Below are 18,456 nucleotides of genomic sequence, written 5' to 3'. Positions count from 1 at the left end.
TAGTATTTCTCACTTTGTGCTTTCTTTCTTTCTTACATTGTTTCTCTCTCTCTCTCTCTCTCTCTCTCTCTCTCTCTCTCTCTCTCTCTCTCTCTCTCTCTCTCTCTCTCTCTCTCTCTCTCTCTCTCTCTCTCTCTCTCTCTCTCTCTCTCTCTCTCTCTCTGTGTGGTGGGTGTGGTCAGGTGTATCAGTATATGCTCCAGTTACCTGTAGGAGGTTAGGTTACCTGTAGGTTAGGTTTTGGTCAGTGTGTGTGTGTGTGTGTGTGTGTGTGTGTGTGTTAAACAGACATTATGTAGCAGGAGAAGCTCGGCTGCCACTCCCTGTTTTATTACAGCTCAGCTTTCTCCTGTCTCAGTGAGAAACACAGTGGGATGAATTTACCTGCTTCAGGTGTTCAGTTCAGTCCACATCAAACATCTCATCAATCACAGGTTCGCTATATATACTCAAAATACTGCAATGCACACAACATTATGGGTGACATACCAGAGTTTAAAAGAGGACAAATTGTTGGTGCACGTCTTGCTGGCGCATCTGTGACCAAGACAGCAATTCTTTGTGATGCATCAAGAGCCACGGTATCCCGGGTAATGTCAGCATACCACCAAGAAGGACCAACCACATCCAACAGGATTAACTGTGGAAGCTGTCCGAAAGGGATGTTCAGGTGCTAACCTGGATTGTATCCAAAAAACATAAAACCACGACTGCCCAAATCACGGCAGAATTCAATGTGCACCTCAACTCTCCTGTTTCCACCAGAACTGTCGGTCACCACAATAAATTATATATATTGAAGTTACTATAGATGAGATCCCTAGTTCTTACACTCATCTTATTACACAACTTTATTTTGCATTCAGTTTTTATTTTGTGTTTTACACACCCAGAGTGCTAAGCTGCAAACACGTAACCACAGCAAGATAAATGACTGGTCTTGGAATGCCACGTCACTCCCAGCTGTTCATCTTTAAAGCTGTAGTTTGGCCAAAAGCCAAATCTATACAGTACTTCCCCCTCTCGCTACAAAACACAGTCAGTCAGCCAAGGCATGCTCAGTGTGTGACATTTGCATATTTGGCTACAAGCAGGGGTGGTGCCTCCACCTCTCCAAGTGCTGGGTCATTTTGCTTTTCTTTTTTGAAGTAGCTAAAGCATGCTAGGTGAAGAGCTCGCAGCTATTGGTGTACTGACTGTCAGTAAATCACTTTGCTCTGACAACCGAACCACCGACTTAATCACTAGCTAAAACTAACAATCAACTCTACACACACCGCCTGTCAGAGCTGGAATATAACAATTCCAAAAAAATAAAAAATAAAAAATAGTGTAAAATGAAAATGCATGTAAATGAAAGCAGAATACACTGACGTGTGTATTAGAAGAAGCGTAGAACTATTATTTAATTAAAATGATTTTTAAGAACAGCTACACACAGTGCTGCAAGATAAACGCGGAGGAGTTCACGTGCGAGAGAGAGAGAGAGAGAGAGAGAGAGAGGGAGAAAGAGATTTGCGTGTTCTGGTGTATGAACTACTCACAGTTAATCACATACTGTATCTCCTGTTTCTCTTTTATCTCCTCGTGCTCATACTCTAGTCCCATACATAATTCTGCAGCTCGTTCAGAGTTTTCTGTCGTATTTTGCGGCTAGCGCGAGCGCTTACAACTAACACCGCGGACCGCGAGGTGCCGCCGCGCTACCGCTGTTGTGCCGAATCCAACTCCCTGCTGAATCCGACTCCCGCTTCGCGGACAGAATCGGCACAAGACCCCCCGCTGTAGACCTGCGGGAGTGAAAACAGCGCTTATAAATAAATTAGTTTTTTCACTTTCAGTTTTCGTTAACAATAATAATTGGTTACTTAGCAACATTGCGATTATCATACCAGAGCTTTATTTAAAAATAAAAATATAATTAAAAAACAGATGCCTACATCTCAGACTATTTTCTGGAGCCTGACCCGACCCGGCCCGAGGAATGTGGTGGGAAATCTCGGCCCGTCGGTCGGGTTCGGGCAGAGAATCTAAGCTCTAGGGAGAGCGGAAGTGGGACATTAAACAAAGGTAAGTACTCTTTATCATGTTCTACTACACCAAAATCAATTTTACACCGGAGTTCTTCTTTAAACCTCCAATCGCAATCACCTTACACTGAACGATTGAGATCATGTGACCTCAACTCGACTCTAGCAAGACTCATGACTTCATCCCGACACTGAAAATTTGTCTGCAGTAGTGAAATTGCTTGAAAATCGTTTGGTGTAAGGTTGGCATCACAGTAGATAAATGCATTTGTTTGAAGGAGTATCCGCAAAAATTGTACATTAGTATTTTTTTTCAGAATTATCTTTTTCTTCCCTTATTTCACATTTCTCACTTTTCTGCATTAAGAACCTGTCAGTTTCAGTACAGAACAAATTCTGTACTCTGCCCGCAGGTGTGTGTGTGTGTATGTGTGTGTGTGTGTGTGTGTGGCATTGTACCACATTTGTACGTGCATGAATGTGGGCTGTGTCGTATGTATATGTTTGCACGTGTTTCCAGAAGTTGCCAAAGGGGGTTCTTAGAAGTCCTCCACAAGACTGTAATTGAGAAAAACAACAATCTTAAAAAAAAAAAAAAAAAAAAAAGGTGACAACCCATTCATTAGCCTCCGCAGACTTCTCTGTGTTTAGCACAGTGCAGATAAAAACTAACAGAGGTTCTGTTCACTAAAGGCATCAGGAACAGCCATTTTTAAAATGATATAAAAGTTAAATTCTTGGTCGAATTTCTCAGCTAGCCGCATTTACACCTTAAAAAAGTAAATAAAAATGTAGGAGATTAAAGGCACACTAGTTAGGATTTCCTTGATTATTACTTTTTAAAGAAGTGAAATTACAGCTTGAAACTCACTTGTTTGTGCCGGAGCTCCTCTGAGCTCAAACCGGACTTTTCGAAGTTTTCCTAGGCGGCCGCGACCAACACTCACTGCGCCTCTTTCCAGCACTGAGACCTGCTTTCAAACCTGTATTTAGTTCTAACAGTTCTACAAGGACTACAAAAACATTAGAACACGCTATTTAGAGTTGGTTAATCCTTTACAGAAGCTAACTAGTAGTGATTAGCACAGCAACGCTTTTAGATGAATTGAATCATTAGAATTCGTTCACTAAAAAGATTTGTGTAAAAGATTCGTTCATTCCAACGAATCTTTCGTGCTGAGAAGCTCTGGTGAGTTCAGAAAGTGCCAGATAAAGACAGATAAGTGAATCAGTAGGTATTTCTGTTTTGTAAGGAGCTTAAAATGTTAATAAGAGAGTTAAAAGGTTATTAAAACAACCATAGTGTAAATATGTGATGTATAAGTTGAGTTAAAGTGTTTGTTTTGACTGCAGGCGGAAGCTAGCAGCGATTAGCATTAGCGATTAGCGGTTAAATGTGTAAATATATCATGTTAAGTGTAAAATATGGCTGTTTGTAAGCTTAGCTTGCGGTAAATTGCCCCAAACTGAAATATACATTTAAGTCTGTGGCTTGTAAAAGCTTTTACTGATAATGTTTTTGTTTTAATATTATTTCATGCTGGGCTTGTTTCGTGGTGAGGGCTAACAGTGCCACACTGTTAACACACAGTAAACACACTGTTTTATCAGTTATAGACACAGAAGAACGGTCTTGTTTCAGTCGTGATTACAATAAAGTAAACGTTACATGCTAAAAGAGACAAATTGATATATATTTAAAATGTTATTTTGGTATTGTAGATAAAAAGTGCCAGGAGACGGAGGGGTGGGGGGGTTAACGACAGTGCTGTATACATTTATTACACTCTGCAACTGTAGGGGGAGCCCACGAGCACAAAATCTCAATCCTACCTAGTGGAGCTTTAAATAAAACTTAGATTAAGAGTTTTTAAACATTAATTCAGCAGATTAACCAGAGGAACCAGGACCGATATTTGTTACAAATACTATAAACAGGTAGTACAAAAGTAATAACTAAGAAGTGACTGACTAAAGCTGAGCTGATTTACTTCTTCATTGATTCGTAAATTGTAATTCGCATTTTAGACCTGCATGTGTTTTGTGTCTTCACATGTTTTGCCTTTTTCTTCTTTGTCTACGTTAATATATACACATGTATAGCGTTTAAAAATGTCCCATTGAAGACCCCTGTCAAACGCCTGATCTGCCTTTAATCTGTCTTTGTTTTTTGAATGTTAAAACTAAAAAAAAAAAAAAACAATTTACTCAGCAATGAAGCTGTGTTACACCAATTCTGCAATACAGGAAAAAAAAAAGATCCTGCGATAGAGGAATCGTATCAAATTTACCCTTATGACTAAGTGCAACTGACTCAGGTGATGTCTTTTGATAACAACAATGGTGAACTCGGCCACTTACTCACCTGAATGAGAAAACCTGCTGTCAATCACAAATAAGACCAGACTTTTTCCATTAATGAAGCCCTGATACATCAACACCATCCCACCTCTTCTTGAGAAGTGCCAGAGCCGAGGCTAATCCGCCCTCAGAATGTGACTAAACATAATTAAAAAAAAAAGAAAGACTACAAATATCTTACAATCCCTCACCTAGGGATCAAGGTCATGGTTGTGTACACTGTGTTAAAAAAAAAAAAAAAAAAAAAAATCCCATCTAAGCAATGTGCGCTTACCTTGTTTGGGTGGAGTTTTACCCCATTTAGTGAATAAACTGTGCAACCCCAATTCCAATGAAATCGTGAAATCCTTTTTTTTTTTTTTTTACTTATAATCAATTTAATGCATTTCAAAGACAAGATATAGCTTTTTGCAAATTTTCCCTCAATTTGAATTTGATAAGATTCAAAGATTTTAGGACAGGGATCAACAAAAGACTGGAAAAGTTGAGAAATGTCGTTCACAAGCAAGGATGGGTCGAGGTTCACCACTTTGTGAAGAACTGCTTGAGCAAACAGTCCAACAGTTTAAGAAATAAACATTTCTCAACTTGCAATTGCAAGGAACACAATATCATTAAAAGAGCCATACATCAACAACACCCATCAACACCGCCAGCTTCTCTGGACCCGAGCTAATGTGAGACAGACTGACGCAAAGAGGAAAAGTGTCATGTAGTCTTCCAAATCCACTTTTCAAATAGTTTTTGGAAATTATGGAAGTCATATCATAGCCAGAGACAAAGGACTACAAAAGGACTTTGCAACAACTTCTTTCACCGGGCAATCAGACTCCTCAACCCAAGGCAATGGTTACTAACTCTGAGGACTGTTTTTTTTTTTTCCAGCAGGATAATGCTCAATTACACACAGCTAGATCAATTAAGGTGTTGATGAAGGTCCACCAGATCAACACTGTCATGTCCAGCCCAATCTCCAGACCTGAACCCCATTGAAAACCTCTGGAACGAAATTAAGAGGAAGGTAGATGGTCACAGGTCATCAAACAAAGCTGAACTGCTTGAATTATTGCACCAGGAGTGCAGGCATAAGGTCATTCAAAAGCAGTGTAAAAGACTGGTGGAGAGCATGCCGAGACACATGAAAGCTGTGATTAAAATCTGGGTTACTCTACCAATTTTTAATTATTGATTCTGAATTCTTCCTTAGATTAAACTTCAGTATTGTTTTTTTTTTTCTAAATGAATATGTTGTTTTTTTCTTTGTATTATTTAAGGTAATGTTGTCTGTAGTTTATAGAATAAAACCACAATGTTTATTTCACTCAAACATAAACCTATAAATAGCAAAATCAGAGAAACTGATTCAGATTTTATAGCAGTATATAGCATTGTATTTAGCATTGTATTTACAGTGTGAATGAATGCATAGTAAAGCTCATATAACTGAGGGGGAGGAGGGGTGTCGGATACGTCCCATGAGTACAGTAACAGTAACAGCACAATGTATAGGCTGTGTATCGAGTTGCATGTGTGTAGGGGGGTGTGGTATGAAAGCTACTATGATCCCCCTGCTTTGTACGTTTTTTCCCTTCCAGCTGGATTGCGTCACTAATAGGCCCGGTGTTATTGTTTCAGGTGACACAGCATTATTTCAGACAAAAAAAAAAATACATTCCAAACAAACGGGCTAGTTGGTTTAAGCTTACGATGTTATACTACTGAGCAGAACTGTGTTGTGTTGGCTAAACGCCATATTAAAGTCAGCATATAATTGCATATAATTAGAAAACTTTGACAATTTAACAAAACTAAATGAGATTTTTCAGAATGTTCTGTAAACGTCATTAACGCAACTCAACTTTAGCTACAAAGAAACACGTTTGTGGGCGAAAAGCCTGGATACATAAGTTTTGCTATTCCTCAGATATAAGTTTTGTACTGTAATAATAATATGATTATAGTAATATAAAAGTCAAGCTAGTAATAAAAGGTAAAAGAGGCACAAACAGTTAAAAGAATAAGATTCTCTATACACAGTACGCAGCTCGATTAGCCAGCAGACTTCGTCTGACAGTGGGATCTGTAGCTACTGTCTGTGGTAAATAGTAGATTAGGGAGATGTAAGTAGTTTCAAATAGTATTTTTAAGAGAGTTTTGTGTTATCACAGTTAAGCATGAACATTATTTAATGTTTTGCCATTTAGCACACGCTAACACTAACGTGTGGTAAACACTTAGCGTAAACATGTGTTGTGTGGCTAGCAAAAGCTTATTTACAAAAGAGCGACAGACTTTGCTTACTAAATGGCTCATTCTGAAAGAAAGACAGAAACTAGTAAGTATAGAGCTGGTTATATCTTTTTATCTTTACGTGAGAGTGATTTTTGTTCAAAGAACTTCATGAACATTGAATGTTTTGTATATATAGTAAATAGACCTTTTTTAAAGTCATTTTGATTGAGAACCTCAATACGCAGTAAACAGCAGGATTAGCCAGCAGACTTCGTCTGACAGAGGAATCTGTAGCTACTTCATGAACATGTTTTGTAGATATAGCCCATAGACCTTTTCTAACTTGTGTGACAGAAAAAGAAAAAAAGAAAAAAAAAAGAGAGAGAAAGAGAAATAGATCGTCTTCATACATTTATCCACACCCTTCCCTGGGCTGGTCTCGTGCCCCACCCTCGCCTCCCTCAAGCTCCCGCTGGTTCCTCCCTCACTCCTCCCTACACACACTCCCTCACTCCTCCCTTCACACACTCTGAACACTTCCTCCAGAAGCAGCAGAGGCAGTGGCAGTGTGTCTGGTCCTGACTGCAGCTCGCGGACTCTCCCCCTGCTCTCGTGCTCGCGATCCTCTCAGCTCTCGCGCTCTTTGGTTGGCTTTGGTTCTTTAAGGAGAATTTTATTTGGAAACGACGTTTAGGAACCAGGAGTGAGTACCAGCAGTGTGTGTGTGTGTGTGTGTGTTATATGTTATATAGTATATGTGTAGTAATCAAATTATTGAAGACAGTCTCAGATTAGAGTTTACAGCCTTATATAATAATAAAAATAATAATAATAATAATAATAATAATAATAATAATAATAATAATAATAATAACAATAATAATAATAATAACAACAACAACAACAACAACAACAACAACAATAATAATTTAGTAACATCAGTTTAAATTCTACAGGTTATTAGTTCATATATTATATTTTTAATACAATACTATGTACTTACTGCTGTTATTAGGATTAATAAGCTGTGTAAAAGTGTAATTAAGACAGAAATATATATTTTTGTTTTAGTTGCCGTTGGTAAGCATTTTCACTTTTATAAATTATTTTATTTGAAGTATTTTATTCTAATTGAAGTCTAAGTTAAGCACAATTTTGTTTTTAAACATGCAAATTTAATAAAAGAAGAAAAGTATAATTAAAAAAAATATACTACTGTATTGGGGAATATCAATATTAATAAGATGAATGTATTAAAGTATAAATATGAACTTCTACTGAACTACTGAAATTTTTTCCACATAACTGTACATTAATTACAAACATATAAATATAATAATAGTGTGAACTACTAATATGTACTAAGTTATTGTTGCTTTGCGACTAAGTATCCAAAGTACATTAATTAATGTACTGTTATCATTAAGACTTATAATCGGATACTCAATTATCTATATGCAATTCTGCACTGAAGCTCCTTAATTATCGCACTGCTATAATGGGTATTAATAAGTAGAATAATTGATCAATTAATGCAGAAATATGTCATTTCTTACATAGAAAATAGGGAACATTTTATACAGTGCAGTTTTGAGTTGTCTTGTACACAAATAAGCTAAAGTCAATACTTAGTGTAGAAATATTTATTATAACTAAAGTTAATTAGGTAATATAATATATAATGACCACATTTATTAATTCATGTTTTTTTGCCTTATAGATTAATAATAGGCCAAAGTTTCTTAATAAGAGTATAAATATGAACTGTTTTTAATGGTTTTATTAAAATACGTTATATCTGGATTGAGATGAGTATATAAAAGATTAAAGATGAATGAGCTACATGTTATTTGGTGAACTTTAATAATTTCTAAATTACAAGTTTTTTTGTTTTAAATACATGTTTTTGCTGATGGACCTGAATTTAGCGTGTGTGTGTGTGTGTGTTCTCACCTGTTGCGTAAAGCAGTAGGCTGTAGGTAATGTCCCTGTGGGACAGTGTTAGATTAAGTGAGTGACACACCGGCTCTGATTGAAAGTTTAAAGCTCTGTGTTTTAATAGCTGCTGCTTATCTCAAACTGTCCTGTGTTTTATTGTGTAACAGTGTGTGTGTGTGTGTGTGTAGAACAAAGAGTGTTATATTAATTGAACACCGTGCCGCTGATGTGCTTCAATATCTCTGCATTTATGACTGTATGAAGACCAGCTCGCCTTTTATTGCACAGTCACCTGAGAGTAGAAGTTCATAGGGACATACAGTACACGTTGCCAGATTGATGGAAAATCAATATTTTCGAATTGTGCGGACACAAATGTTTCCAGGTTAAAAGAAAATCAGTACTTTAAAACTGTGAGCGTATAAAAGTTGCCAGATTGATAGAAAAGTGATTTTTCGTTATCATTTGTTGTGAGGAACTTGCCTTTTATTGCACATTCTGTGCTGAGTATGTATTTATCACTATGTGGGGACTTAAACGATGACGAGTGATAGAAAGCAATACATTGTCATGGTGGGTACATCTTGCGCTATAGAGCAAGTAGTTTTATGAACTTTATGAACTTTTATTGCACATTCGTGTGTGTGTGTGTGTATGTATCATGTCTTTGTGGGGACATAAGTGTCACCAGATTAATAGAAAAAGAATAGTTTTGCAATTTTGGGAACATCTCAGAGTAGAACAAATTATTTTATATATAAGCTTTATGTTTGGCTATTTGCAGAGAAGAGAAGTGTTGCCAGATTGGTGGAAAAACAATACTCAACATGCTTTTTACTGCAATCAACTAACTCTGTGTGTGTGTGTGTGTGTGTGTGTGTGTGTGTGTGTGTAAGCATGGATTTATCACTTTTTGAGGACATACATTTTGCCAGATTGGTAGTGAGGAGATCGATAGTGTTATTTGTGTGGATTAGCGAGGGTGGTGAAGTCAGATAGAAAAGCAATAGCTGGAATTATGGGAACATCTCACTGTAGAGCAAACAGTTGTATTCCATTGCGTTTCATTGCACACTGACTTGTGCATATGTGAGAATTTGTTTAACAGCTTGTGGAGACATGAATGTGGATTGAGTCTTTAGGTTTCCTAGACTTTTCAAAGTTAATTAAAGATCAATATAAATTACTGTATGTGGTAACAACCACAATCTACAGATGGGGTCAACAGAGATTAGGTGGATAATTGCAAAATAATTATTTAGTAGAGCAACAGTACTTTCAGTATCTTTCTCTCTCTCTCTCTCCTTTCTCTCGCTCCCTCTCTCCCTCGTTCTCTTTCTCTCTCTCTGGGTCAGTGAGGCTGCTGTATCCTGGGCTTTTGTTTCAAGGCTGAGGCTTGCGTCAAACATTCCATCTGGCACATGGAGCCTCTTTTCCTGTTTTCACCCTTCGAAGGGGGGGAACACACACACACACACACACACACACACACACACACACACACACACACACACACACACACACACACACACACACACACACACACACACACACACAGACACTCCACCCACTCACACGCCTTGCTCACTTGATCAACACTCTGATGTTATCTGTAGGACACACACACACACACACACACACACACACACACACACACACACACACACACATTTGGCTGAAGGGCTGAACTTGTTCTCAAGTTTTCTCTCTCAAATCCAATATACATGTACACACACACACACAGGCACCCCCACACACAGGCACCCGCCCACACACTTCCCGCAAACTCCCACACTGCAGTTATTCAGTAAATATCATGATTTAATAAGTAACTGATATGAATTATATTTAGCATCTACAGTATCTACTATGAATCAAATAGTGATTAAGAGGCTGATTGGTCAGTGAGGAGGTCAACAGAAGTAGATATGCAAGAGATCATGTTTACTTGTGTAACAGAGAAGTAGAGAGTGGTAGAGAAAGTAGATAGAGAAAGTGATAGTGGTAGATAGAAAGAGAGAGAGTGGTAGAAAGTTGCAGAGAAAGAGTGAGAGAGAGAACGCAAGAGAACACGGTAGAGACAGGTAGAGAAAAAGAGAGATAGAGAGTTGTAGAGAGAGCGATAGTGAAAGTGTAAGAGAGTGTGTGTGGTAAAGAGAGGTAGGGGTGGTGGTGGTGCTGTGTGTTTAGCGTGTTGGAAATGAGTTCAGTGTAATAGTGTTTAATCAGTGAGTTTCTGCATCACTGCATCAAAATATACAGAAAAAATACAAAATACACACACACACACACACACACTGTAATCAGTTCATTACTGATTATTATTATTATTAATTATTATTATTAGTAGTAGTAGTAGTAGAAGTAGAAGTATTATTAGTATTAGTATTATTATCAGTACTATGGAAGCAGGCGAGTCTGTTGGTGATGGTGTGGATTAGTGAAGACGGTGTGTATTAGTAAGGATGACGTGTACTACTGAAGAAGTGTGTATTCGTGAGAATAGTGAGGATGGTGTGTATTAGTGAGGATGGTGTGTATTAGTGAGAATAGTGAGGATGGTGTGTATTAGTGAGGATGGTGGGTATTAATGAGGATGATGTGTATTAGTGTGGGTGGTGTGCATTAGTGTGGGTGGTGTGAATTAGTGTGGGTGGTGTGAATTAGTGTGGGTGGTGTGTATTAGTGAGGGTGGTGTGTATTAGTGTGGGTGGTGTGTATTAGTGTGGGTGGTGTGTATTAGTGTGGGTGGTGTGTATTAGTGTGGGTGGTGTGTATTAGTGAGGGTGGTGTGTATTAGTGAGGGTGGTGTGTATTAGTGAGGGTGGTGTGTATTAGTGTGGGTGGTGTGTATTAGTGAGATTGGTGTGTATTAGTGAGGGTGGTGTGTATTAGTGAGGGTGGTGTGTATTAGTGTGGGTGGTGTGTATTAGTGTGGGTGGTGTGTATTAGTGTGGGTGGTGTGTATTAGTGTGGGTGGTGTGTATTAGTGTGGGTGGTGTGTATTAGTGAGGGTGGTGTGTATTAGTGAGGGTGGTGTGTATTAGTGAGGGTGGTGTGTATTAGTGTGGGTGGTGTGTATTAGTGAGGGTGGTGTGTATTAGTGAGGGTGGTGTGTATTAGTGTGGGTGGTGTGTATTAGTGTGGGTGGTGTGCATTAGTGTGGGTGGTGTGTATTAGTGTGGGTGGTGTGTATTAGTGAGGGTGGTGTGTATTAGTGAGGGTGGTGTGTATTAGTGAGGGTGGTGTGTATTAGTGTGGGTGGTGTGTATTAGTGTGGGTGGTGTGTATTAGTGAGGGTGGTGTGTATTAGTGAGGGTGGTGTGTATTAGTGAGGGTGGTGTGTATTAGTGAGGGTGGTGTGTATTAGTGAGGATAGTGAGGATGGTGTGTATTAGTGAGATTGGTGTGTATTAGTGATGGTGGTGTGTATTAGTGAAGATGGCGTGTATTAGTGAGGATAGTGAGGATGGTGTGTATTAGTGAAGGTGATGTGTATTAGTGAGGATGGTGTGTATTAGTGAGAATAGTGAGGATGGTGCGTATTAGTGAGATTGGTGTGTATTAGTGAGATTGGTGTGTATTAGTGAGGATAGTGAGGATGGTGTGTATTAGTGAGATTGGTGTGTATTAGTGAGATTGGTGTGTATTAGTAAGAATAGAGAGGATGGTGCGTATTAGTGAGATTGGTGTGTATTAGTGAGATTGGTGTGTATTAGTGAGATTGGTGTGTATTAGTGTGGGTGGTGTGTATTAGTGAGGGTGGTGTGTATTAGTGAGGGTGGTGTGTATTAGTGAGGGTGGTATTAGTGAGGGTGGTGTGTATTAGTGAGGATAGTGAGGATGGTGTGTATTAGTGAGATTGGTGTGTATTAGTGATGGTGGTGTGTATTAGTGAAGATGGCGTGTATTAGTGAGGATAGTGAGGATGGTGTGTATTAGTGAAGGTGATGTGTATTAGTGAGGATGGTGTGTATTAGTGAGAATAGTGAGGATGGTGCGTATTAGTGAGATTGGTGTGTATTAGTGAGATTGGTGTGTATTAGTGAGATTGGTGTGTATTAGTGAGATTGGTGTGTATTAGTGAGGCTGGTGTGTATTAGTGAAGATGGTGTATACTAGTGAGAATGGTGAGTATTAATAAGGAAGTTTGTACTAGTGAAGACGATGTGTATTAGTAAGAATCATGTGTATTAGTGATGGTGGTGTGTATTAGTGAAGGTATTGAGCGTTATTGAGGCTGGTTTGTATTAGTGACGATGGTGAAGAAAGTGGGTATTAGTGAAGATGGTATGTATTAATTAAGATTGTGTTTATTAGTGTGTTTTAGTGTAGTCTTTTATAAATGCTCATGGCTGCAGCTCTGAACTGCTAATGAGCGCATATTGTCTGCAGCTGTACTGCCACACATTAAAAAGTGAGGCTCTGATTGTGTGTGTGTGTGTAGGTTAGGCCCTCAGGCATCATGTGAATGCCATGTTTTCATCAAGCTGAGTTTAAACAGAGCAGGTTCAGCTGTCTTGACTGACAAGTTTATGTTCTGTTTAGTGTTGGACGATATCAATCAAATTTAGTATCACAATAACAATCACTAAAAACATATTACAATGTTTAAGAAAAAAATGTTGATAGGCAATTTTTGTCTGACTATATAACTTTACCATCAGGATGCTTATCATCATGTATTAGTACTAGTTTTGGTAAATATATTAGTATCAGTTTATAATCAGTTTTGGTATTGATATTGGTGTTGACTTTGCTACCAGAATAGGTATTGATATTTCTACCAATATTTAATTTGTTTCAGTATAGATACTGGCATCACTACTGCTATCACTACTGGTATTGGTTTCGGTATCCCTATTGGTATTAATATTGGTATCAGAATTGGTATTGATATTGGTGTCACAATGGGCATTGATATTGGTATCAGAATTGGTATTGATATTGGTGTCCGTATTTATTCAGAATAGGTATTTATATTGGTACTGATATTGGTTTAAGTGTTTGATATTGGTATAACTATTGGTATTAATTTTAGTTTCCAAATTGGTATTGATATTGGTATCAATATTTAATTAGTTTTGGTATCAGAAAAGGTATTAAAATTGGAATTGAGATTAGAATCACTATTGGTACTGATTTTGTTATTAGAATTTGTATTGATATTAGTATCACTATTGGTACTGATTTTGGTATCAGAATTTATTTAGATATTGCTATCACTATTGGTATTGATATTGGTATCACTATGGGCTATGATTTTGGTACCAGAATTTGTATTGATATTGGTATCACTATTGGTATTACTTTTGGTTTCAGAATTGGTATTGATATTGGTATCAGTATTTAATCAGTATTTGTATTTTTATTGGTACTGCCTATTGGATAAGTATTTGGTATTAATATTGGCATCACTGGTTTTGGTATCAATGTTTTTATCAATATTGGTATTGGTAATAGTGTTGGTATCAATATCAATATAGGTATCAGTATTGGTATAGGTATTTGTATCAATATGAGAATAAGTATTAATAGACATTAGTGTGAGTAATGGTATCAGTATTGTTGAATCCATTATATCAGGTAATCAATGTTTAGAGAATAAACACTCCTCTGTGTGTGTGTGTGTGTGTGTGTAGGTGTGTGTGTAGGAGTGTGTGTAGGTGTGTGTGTAGGTGTGTGTATGGGAACATTTTACGGACAGTTAACCTGCACCTGACCCCAAGCAGGGTAGGGGCAATAGGAGTGGCTGCTGTTTCACAAGCTGTGTGTGTGTGTGTGTGTGTGTGTGTGTGTGTGTGTGTGTGTGTATGCAAGTGTGTGTAGCGCATTGTCTCCTTGACAACAGGCGTGGTCGCACCACTGCCGTTTCCCTGCAGCCTCGCCCTAGTTCTGCTTCCTGTAGGTCACATCACTCTGCAGAATATTGTGTGTGTGTATCCAGTGTGTGTGTGTACGTATGTGGTTACTTGTGTACTTAGTGCTCTGGACGAAGTGTACCTAAGGACTGCACTGTGTGTATCTGGGTGTGTAGCTATGTGTGTGTACTCAGCGGTCTGGAGTGCACATAATAAAGTGTGTGTGTGTGTGTGCATGCCTGGTTTATGTGTACTTAGTGTAAGTTGTAGTCTGTGTGTGTGTGTTTGTGTGTGTGTGAGAGCTCAGTTTACCTTGGGATTGGGGTGTGTGTGTGTGTTAACGGCTCTGCTTTTGTTAACGATTGTGTAAGGTGACATTATTTTCACCCCTCTCTCTCTTTCTCTCTCTCTCTCTCTGTCACACACACACACACAGTTCAATTCAGTTCAGGTACAGTAAATAACAGGAATGTCAATAACATACAACCATAACAATAACTCAATTACAACTGTATTAATAAAAAAAAAATACGTTAAGTACAGGTCAGTGGTGTAACAGTATGGAGATCAGCTGTGTTACCAGTCTAAAGTGTGCAACGGGTCAGTTGTGTTACAAGTCAGTGGTGTAACAGAATTCATTATCTTACAGATCATTGGTGTCATTTGGTAGAGTCTATTAGAAAGTCTGTGGTGTTACAGTTTGACATTGGCCAAGAGTCAGTGGTGTAACAGTGTGGAGTATCTCACGGGTCAGTGGTGTAAAAATCTGAGGAGTGTTTGCTGTCAATAGTGTAACAGTGTGGAGTATTTCACGGGTCAGTATTGTAAAAATCTGAGGAATGTTACCCGTCAATGGGGTAACAGTATGGAGGGTAGTGGTGTAACAGTGTGGAATATCTCACGGGTCAGTGATGTACAAATCTGAGGAGTGTTACCTGTCAATGTTGTAACAGTATGGAGGGTAGTAGTGTAAAAGTGTGGAGTATCTCACGGGTCAGTGATGAATATTTCTGAGAAGTGTTACCTGTCTATTGTGTAACAGTATGGAGGGTAGTGGTGTAACAGTGTGGAATGTTTCAATGGATCAGTGGTGTAAAAATCTGAGGAGTGTTACCTGTCTATGGTGTAACAGTGTGGAGTATCTCACGGGTCAGTGGTGTAAAGATCTGAGAAGTATTACCGGTCAAAAGTGTAACAGTATGGAGGGCAGTGGTGTAACAGTGTGGAGTATTTCACGGGTCAGTAGTGTAAAAATCTGAGGAGTGTTACCCGTCAATGATGTAACAGTATGAAAGACACTGGTGTAACAGTGTGGAGTATTTCATGGGTCAGTGGTATGAAGATTTGAGCAGTGTTACCTGTCTATTGTGTAACAGTATGGAGGGTAGTGGTGTAAAAGTGTGGAACGTTTAATGGGCCAGTGGAGTAAAATGTTTACAGTTCGGAGTGTGTTATAAGTTTCAAGTATGGAAGTCAGTGGGGTGACTGTGTGTGGACTGAGTGTATCACAAGTCAATGGCGTAGCAGTTTTACACTTTAAATAGTGTTGCCAGTCTGTATTGTAACAGTTTAAAATATGTTACAAGGCAGCAGTAAAGTGTAAAGTGTGTTAACGGCGGTGTCAACGGTGTAACAGTTTGATAGTATAACACTAGTCAATGGAGTGACTGAATAAATGAAGTGTCTCTCTATCACATCAGAATAGGCTACAATCTATTCAGTTCCCCTCGGTTTTTAATTTGACGGTATGACACTATTGACTGTAACTTGTAATCTTGTCACACCTGGGACAGTAGTCGCAGCAAGATAGCACAATAGAAACAGAAACCAAAGCTCTATCACAATCCTAATACTGGTGCATTCAACTATCCAATCACACACCCACCCACCCACACACACACTTAAAGGAGAAGGTAACGACAGTTTTTGTTTACTAGACGTCTGTGGGTCATCGGCGAGGCATTTCAGATCTAGACCTTTGATCCTTTCTTAGGCCTCACGCTTCAGTAACTGTGTTTGAACCAAACACATCCACACCCACCAACATTCTACACCCACGTACCACTACTACACACACACACACACACACACACACACACACACACACACACACACACACACACACACAAAAACACACACATACAAACACACACACCTGCATTCCGTATTGCTTACAGTAACTAGGCCTCTCTGATTCATTTATCTGAGTCATTTAGCCTTTAATGTAGAACTCTTTGATATGTTTTTGTTCAGTTCAGCAAATTTTAAATGAAAACAGCTGCAGTTCTTCTCTTTATTTTGGATAACATGGTGGTTAGATTGAGTTAATGGACTCCATAAAATGATGGTCTAAGGGCGTTTTCACACCAGCACTATCTGGTACTCTGGTTCGTTTGTACCATTAGTGCAGTTCCATTGAGCACGTGTTAAAACAGTAACTGCACTCGAGTTCTCTGGTTCCTCATGAACTGTAGAGCGGTTCGCTTGTGGTGAAAATGCGATTCAGTCTTGATCCGACCCAGCTATCAAATATACTTATTTTATTTGAGCTAAACTTCTGATAAGGCGCAGTTTAAGCTGATATATTAGCCAGATAACGCTAATAAGTGACCACAGTCTCTGCTGCTCCATACTGTTTACATGCACGGTATGTGCTGTGTTCACTGCTTGTAGTCGTGTGACTCTGTACATTCATATTACACTGCACATTCCATTGAAAACACTGTATTTGAAAGTGGCACATTTTCAGTGTTCTGTGTTAAAGCTCCACTAGGTAGGGTTGAGTTTTTGTGCTCATGGGCTCCCCCTACAGTTGTAGAGTGTAATAAATGTTTCAGGCGGATTAGTTTCTCTTTCTCGTTTTCTGGCTTTTACAGACATATTCGGTCTCTTTCCAGCTTCTGCCAGAGTGTCTGTATGTTAGTTTGTAAAGAATGAACCAGTAGTCCTTATAGAACTGTTAGAACTAAAGGTCGGAAAGCAGGTTGCAGTTCTCGCGAGAGTTGGTCGCGACCGCCTCGGAAAACTTACAGAACCTGGTTTGAGCTCAGAGGAGCTCCGGCACAAATACGAGAGCACCGCTATTCCTCCTGTTACACCTCAATGCAGCGCTGCAGTGAGTTTCAAGCTGTACTTTTACTTCTGTAAAAAGTTAAATAATTAAGAAAATCCTACCTAGTGCTGCTTTAAAGCAGCTTCACACCACACAGATATGCACGCTGGAACACAGAATCACACACAGACATCTATATGTACTAATAAAAAGTACTTTAAAAAGTATTCATTCTCATATTTAATGTTTAAAAGGACATTCAAATTAATAACTTTAAACTAAAAAATGGCCCACAAATGGCATTTGTTTGGTACAATAATTCAATCACTGATGCTGCAGACAGTTTGCTTAAGGTTTGGCCATTTTAAAATGTAACTGTAAAAAAATAAAAAATAAAATCAATGCATTATAATACAGATGCACTGGAATCACTGTAAAATACATTTACATTAGGCATGTCTTTGAATACAGCAGGCCTGATTGCTATTTTCAGACAGCTGTGGTCGTTTCAGAGTGAGCTCTGTGTGTGTGTGTGTGTGTGTGTGTGTGTGTGTGTGTGTGTGTGTGTGTGTGTGTGTGGTTTTGGCTGCTGGTGGGAAAATGCTGTAATGATGGGTGGGTACATAAGTCACTTTCCTTGTGAGCTTTTAGTTTTAAATCTGTTAATGACAGTTTTATATTCAGCCCAATAAACCTGCAGTCTGTTATGCAAATAGTGTGAGAGAGAAAGAGAGACAGAGAGAGAGAGAGAGACAGAGACAGACAGACGGAGAGAGAGAGACAGAGAGAGACAGAGAGAGAGACAGACATTTCTGTCAATAGTCTCGTGTTACTCGCATATGCTCAAATACACCAACACACAGACACACACTCATTCTATTCATCACATCTCTTTCTCTTCTCTCACTTCATTCATACAGTGGTTCTGGAATGAGGGACAGGTTCATTTTGTCCTCTAGGGTTCACATAGCAAAAGTGTGTG

The 18,456-nt window shown here is 38.6% G+C and overlaps 1 protein-coding gene and 1 long non-coding RNA gene across 2 annotated transcripts in view; one reads left to right on the top strand and one right to left on the bottom strand.

Annotated features, from left to right (window-relative positions):
• The window catches only part of LOC111195191 (uncharacterized), a 72,182-nt gene that overhangs the window by 33,558 nt on the left and 20,168 nt on the right, over nt 1-18,456 (bottom strand). The gene's annotated exons all lie outside the window — the stretch shown is intronic.
• Nucleotides 7,145-18,456, top strand: part of klf3 (Kruppel-like factor 3 (basic)) — a 28,001-nt gene continuing 16,689 nt past the window's right edge. The window contains exon 1 of the mRNA XM_022681726.2: nt 7,145-7,326. The gene's annotated coding sequence lies outside the window, so the exon portion shown is untranslated. The remainder of the gene's footprint in view (nt 7,327-18,456) is intronic.

This window comes from Astyanax mexicanus, chromosome 25 (assembly GCF_023375975.1).
Source record: "Astyanax mexicanus isolate ESR-SI-001 chromosome 25, AstMex3_surface, whole genome shotgun sequence".
Taxonomy (NCBI): Eukaryota; Metazoa; Chordata; class Actinopteri; order Characiformes; family Acestrorhamphidae; genus Astyanax; species Astyanax mexicanus.
This window is presented reverse-complemented; position numbering and strand designations above follow the sequence as displayed.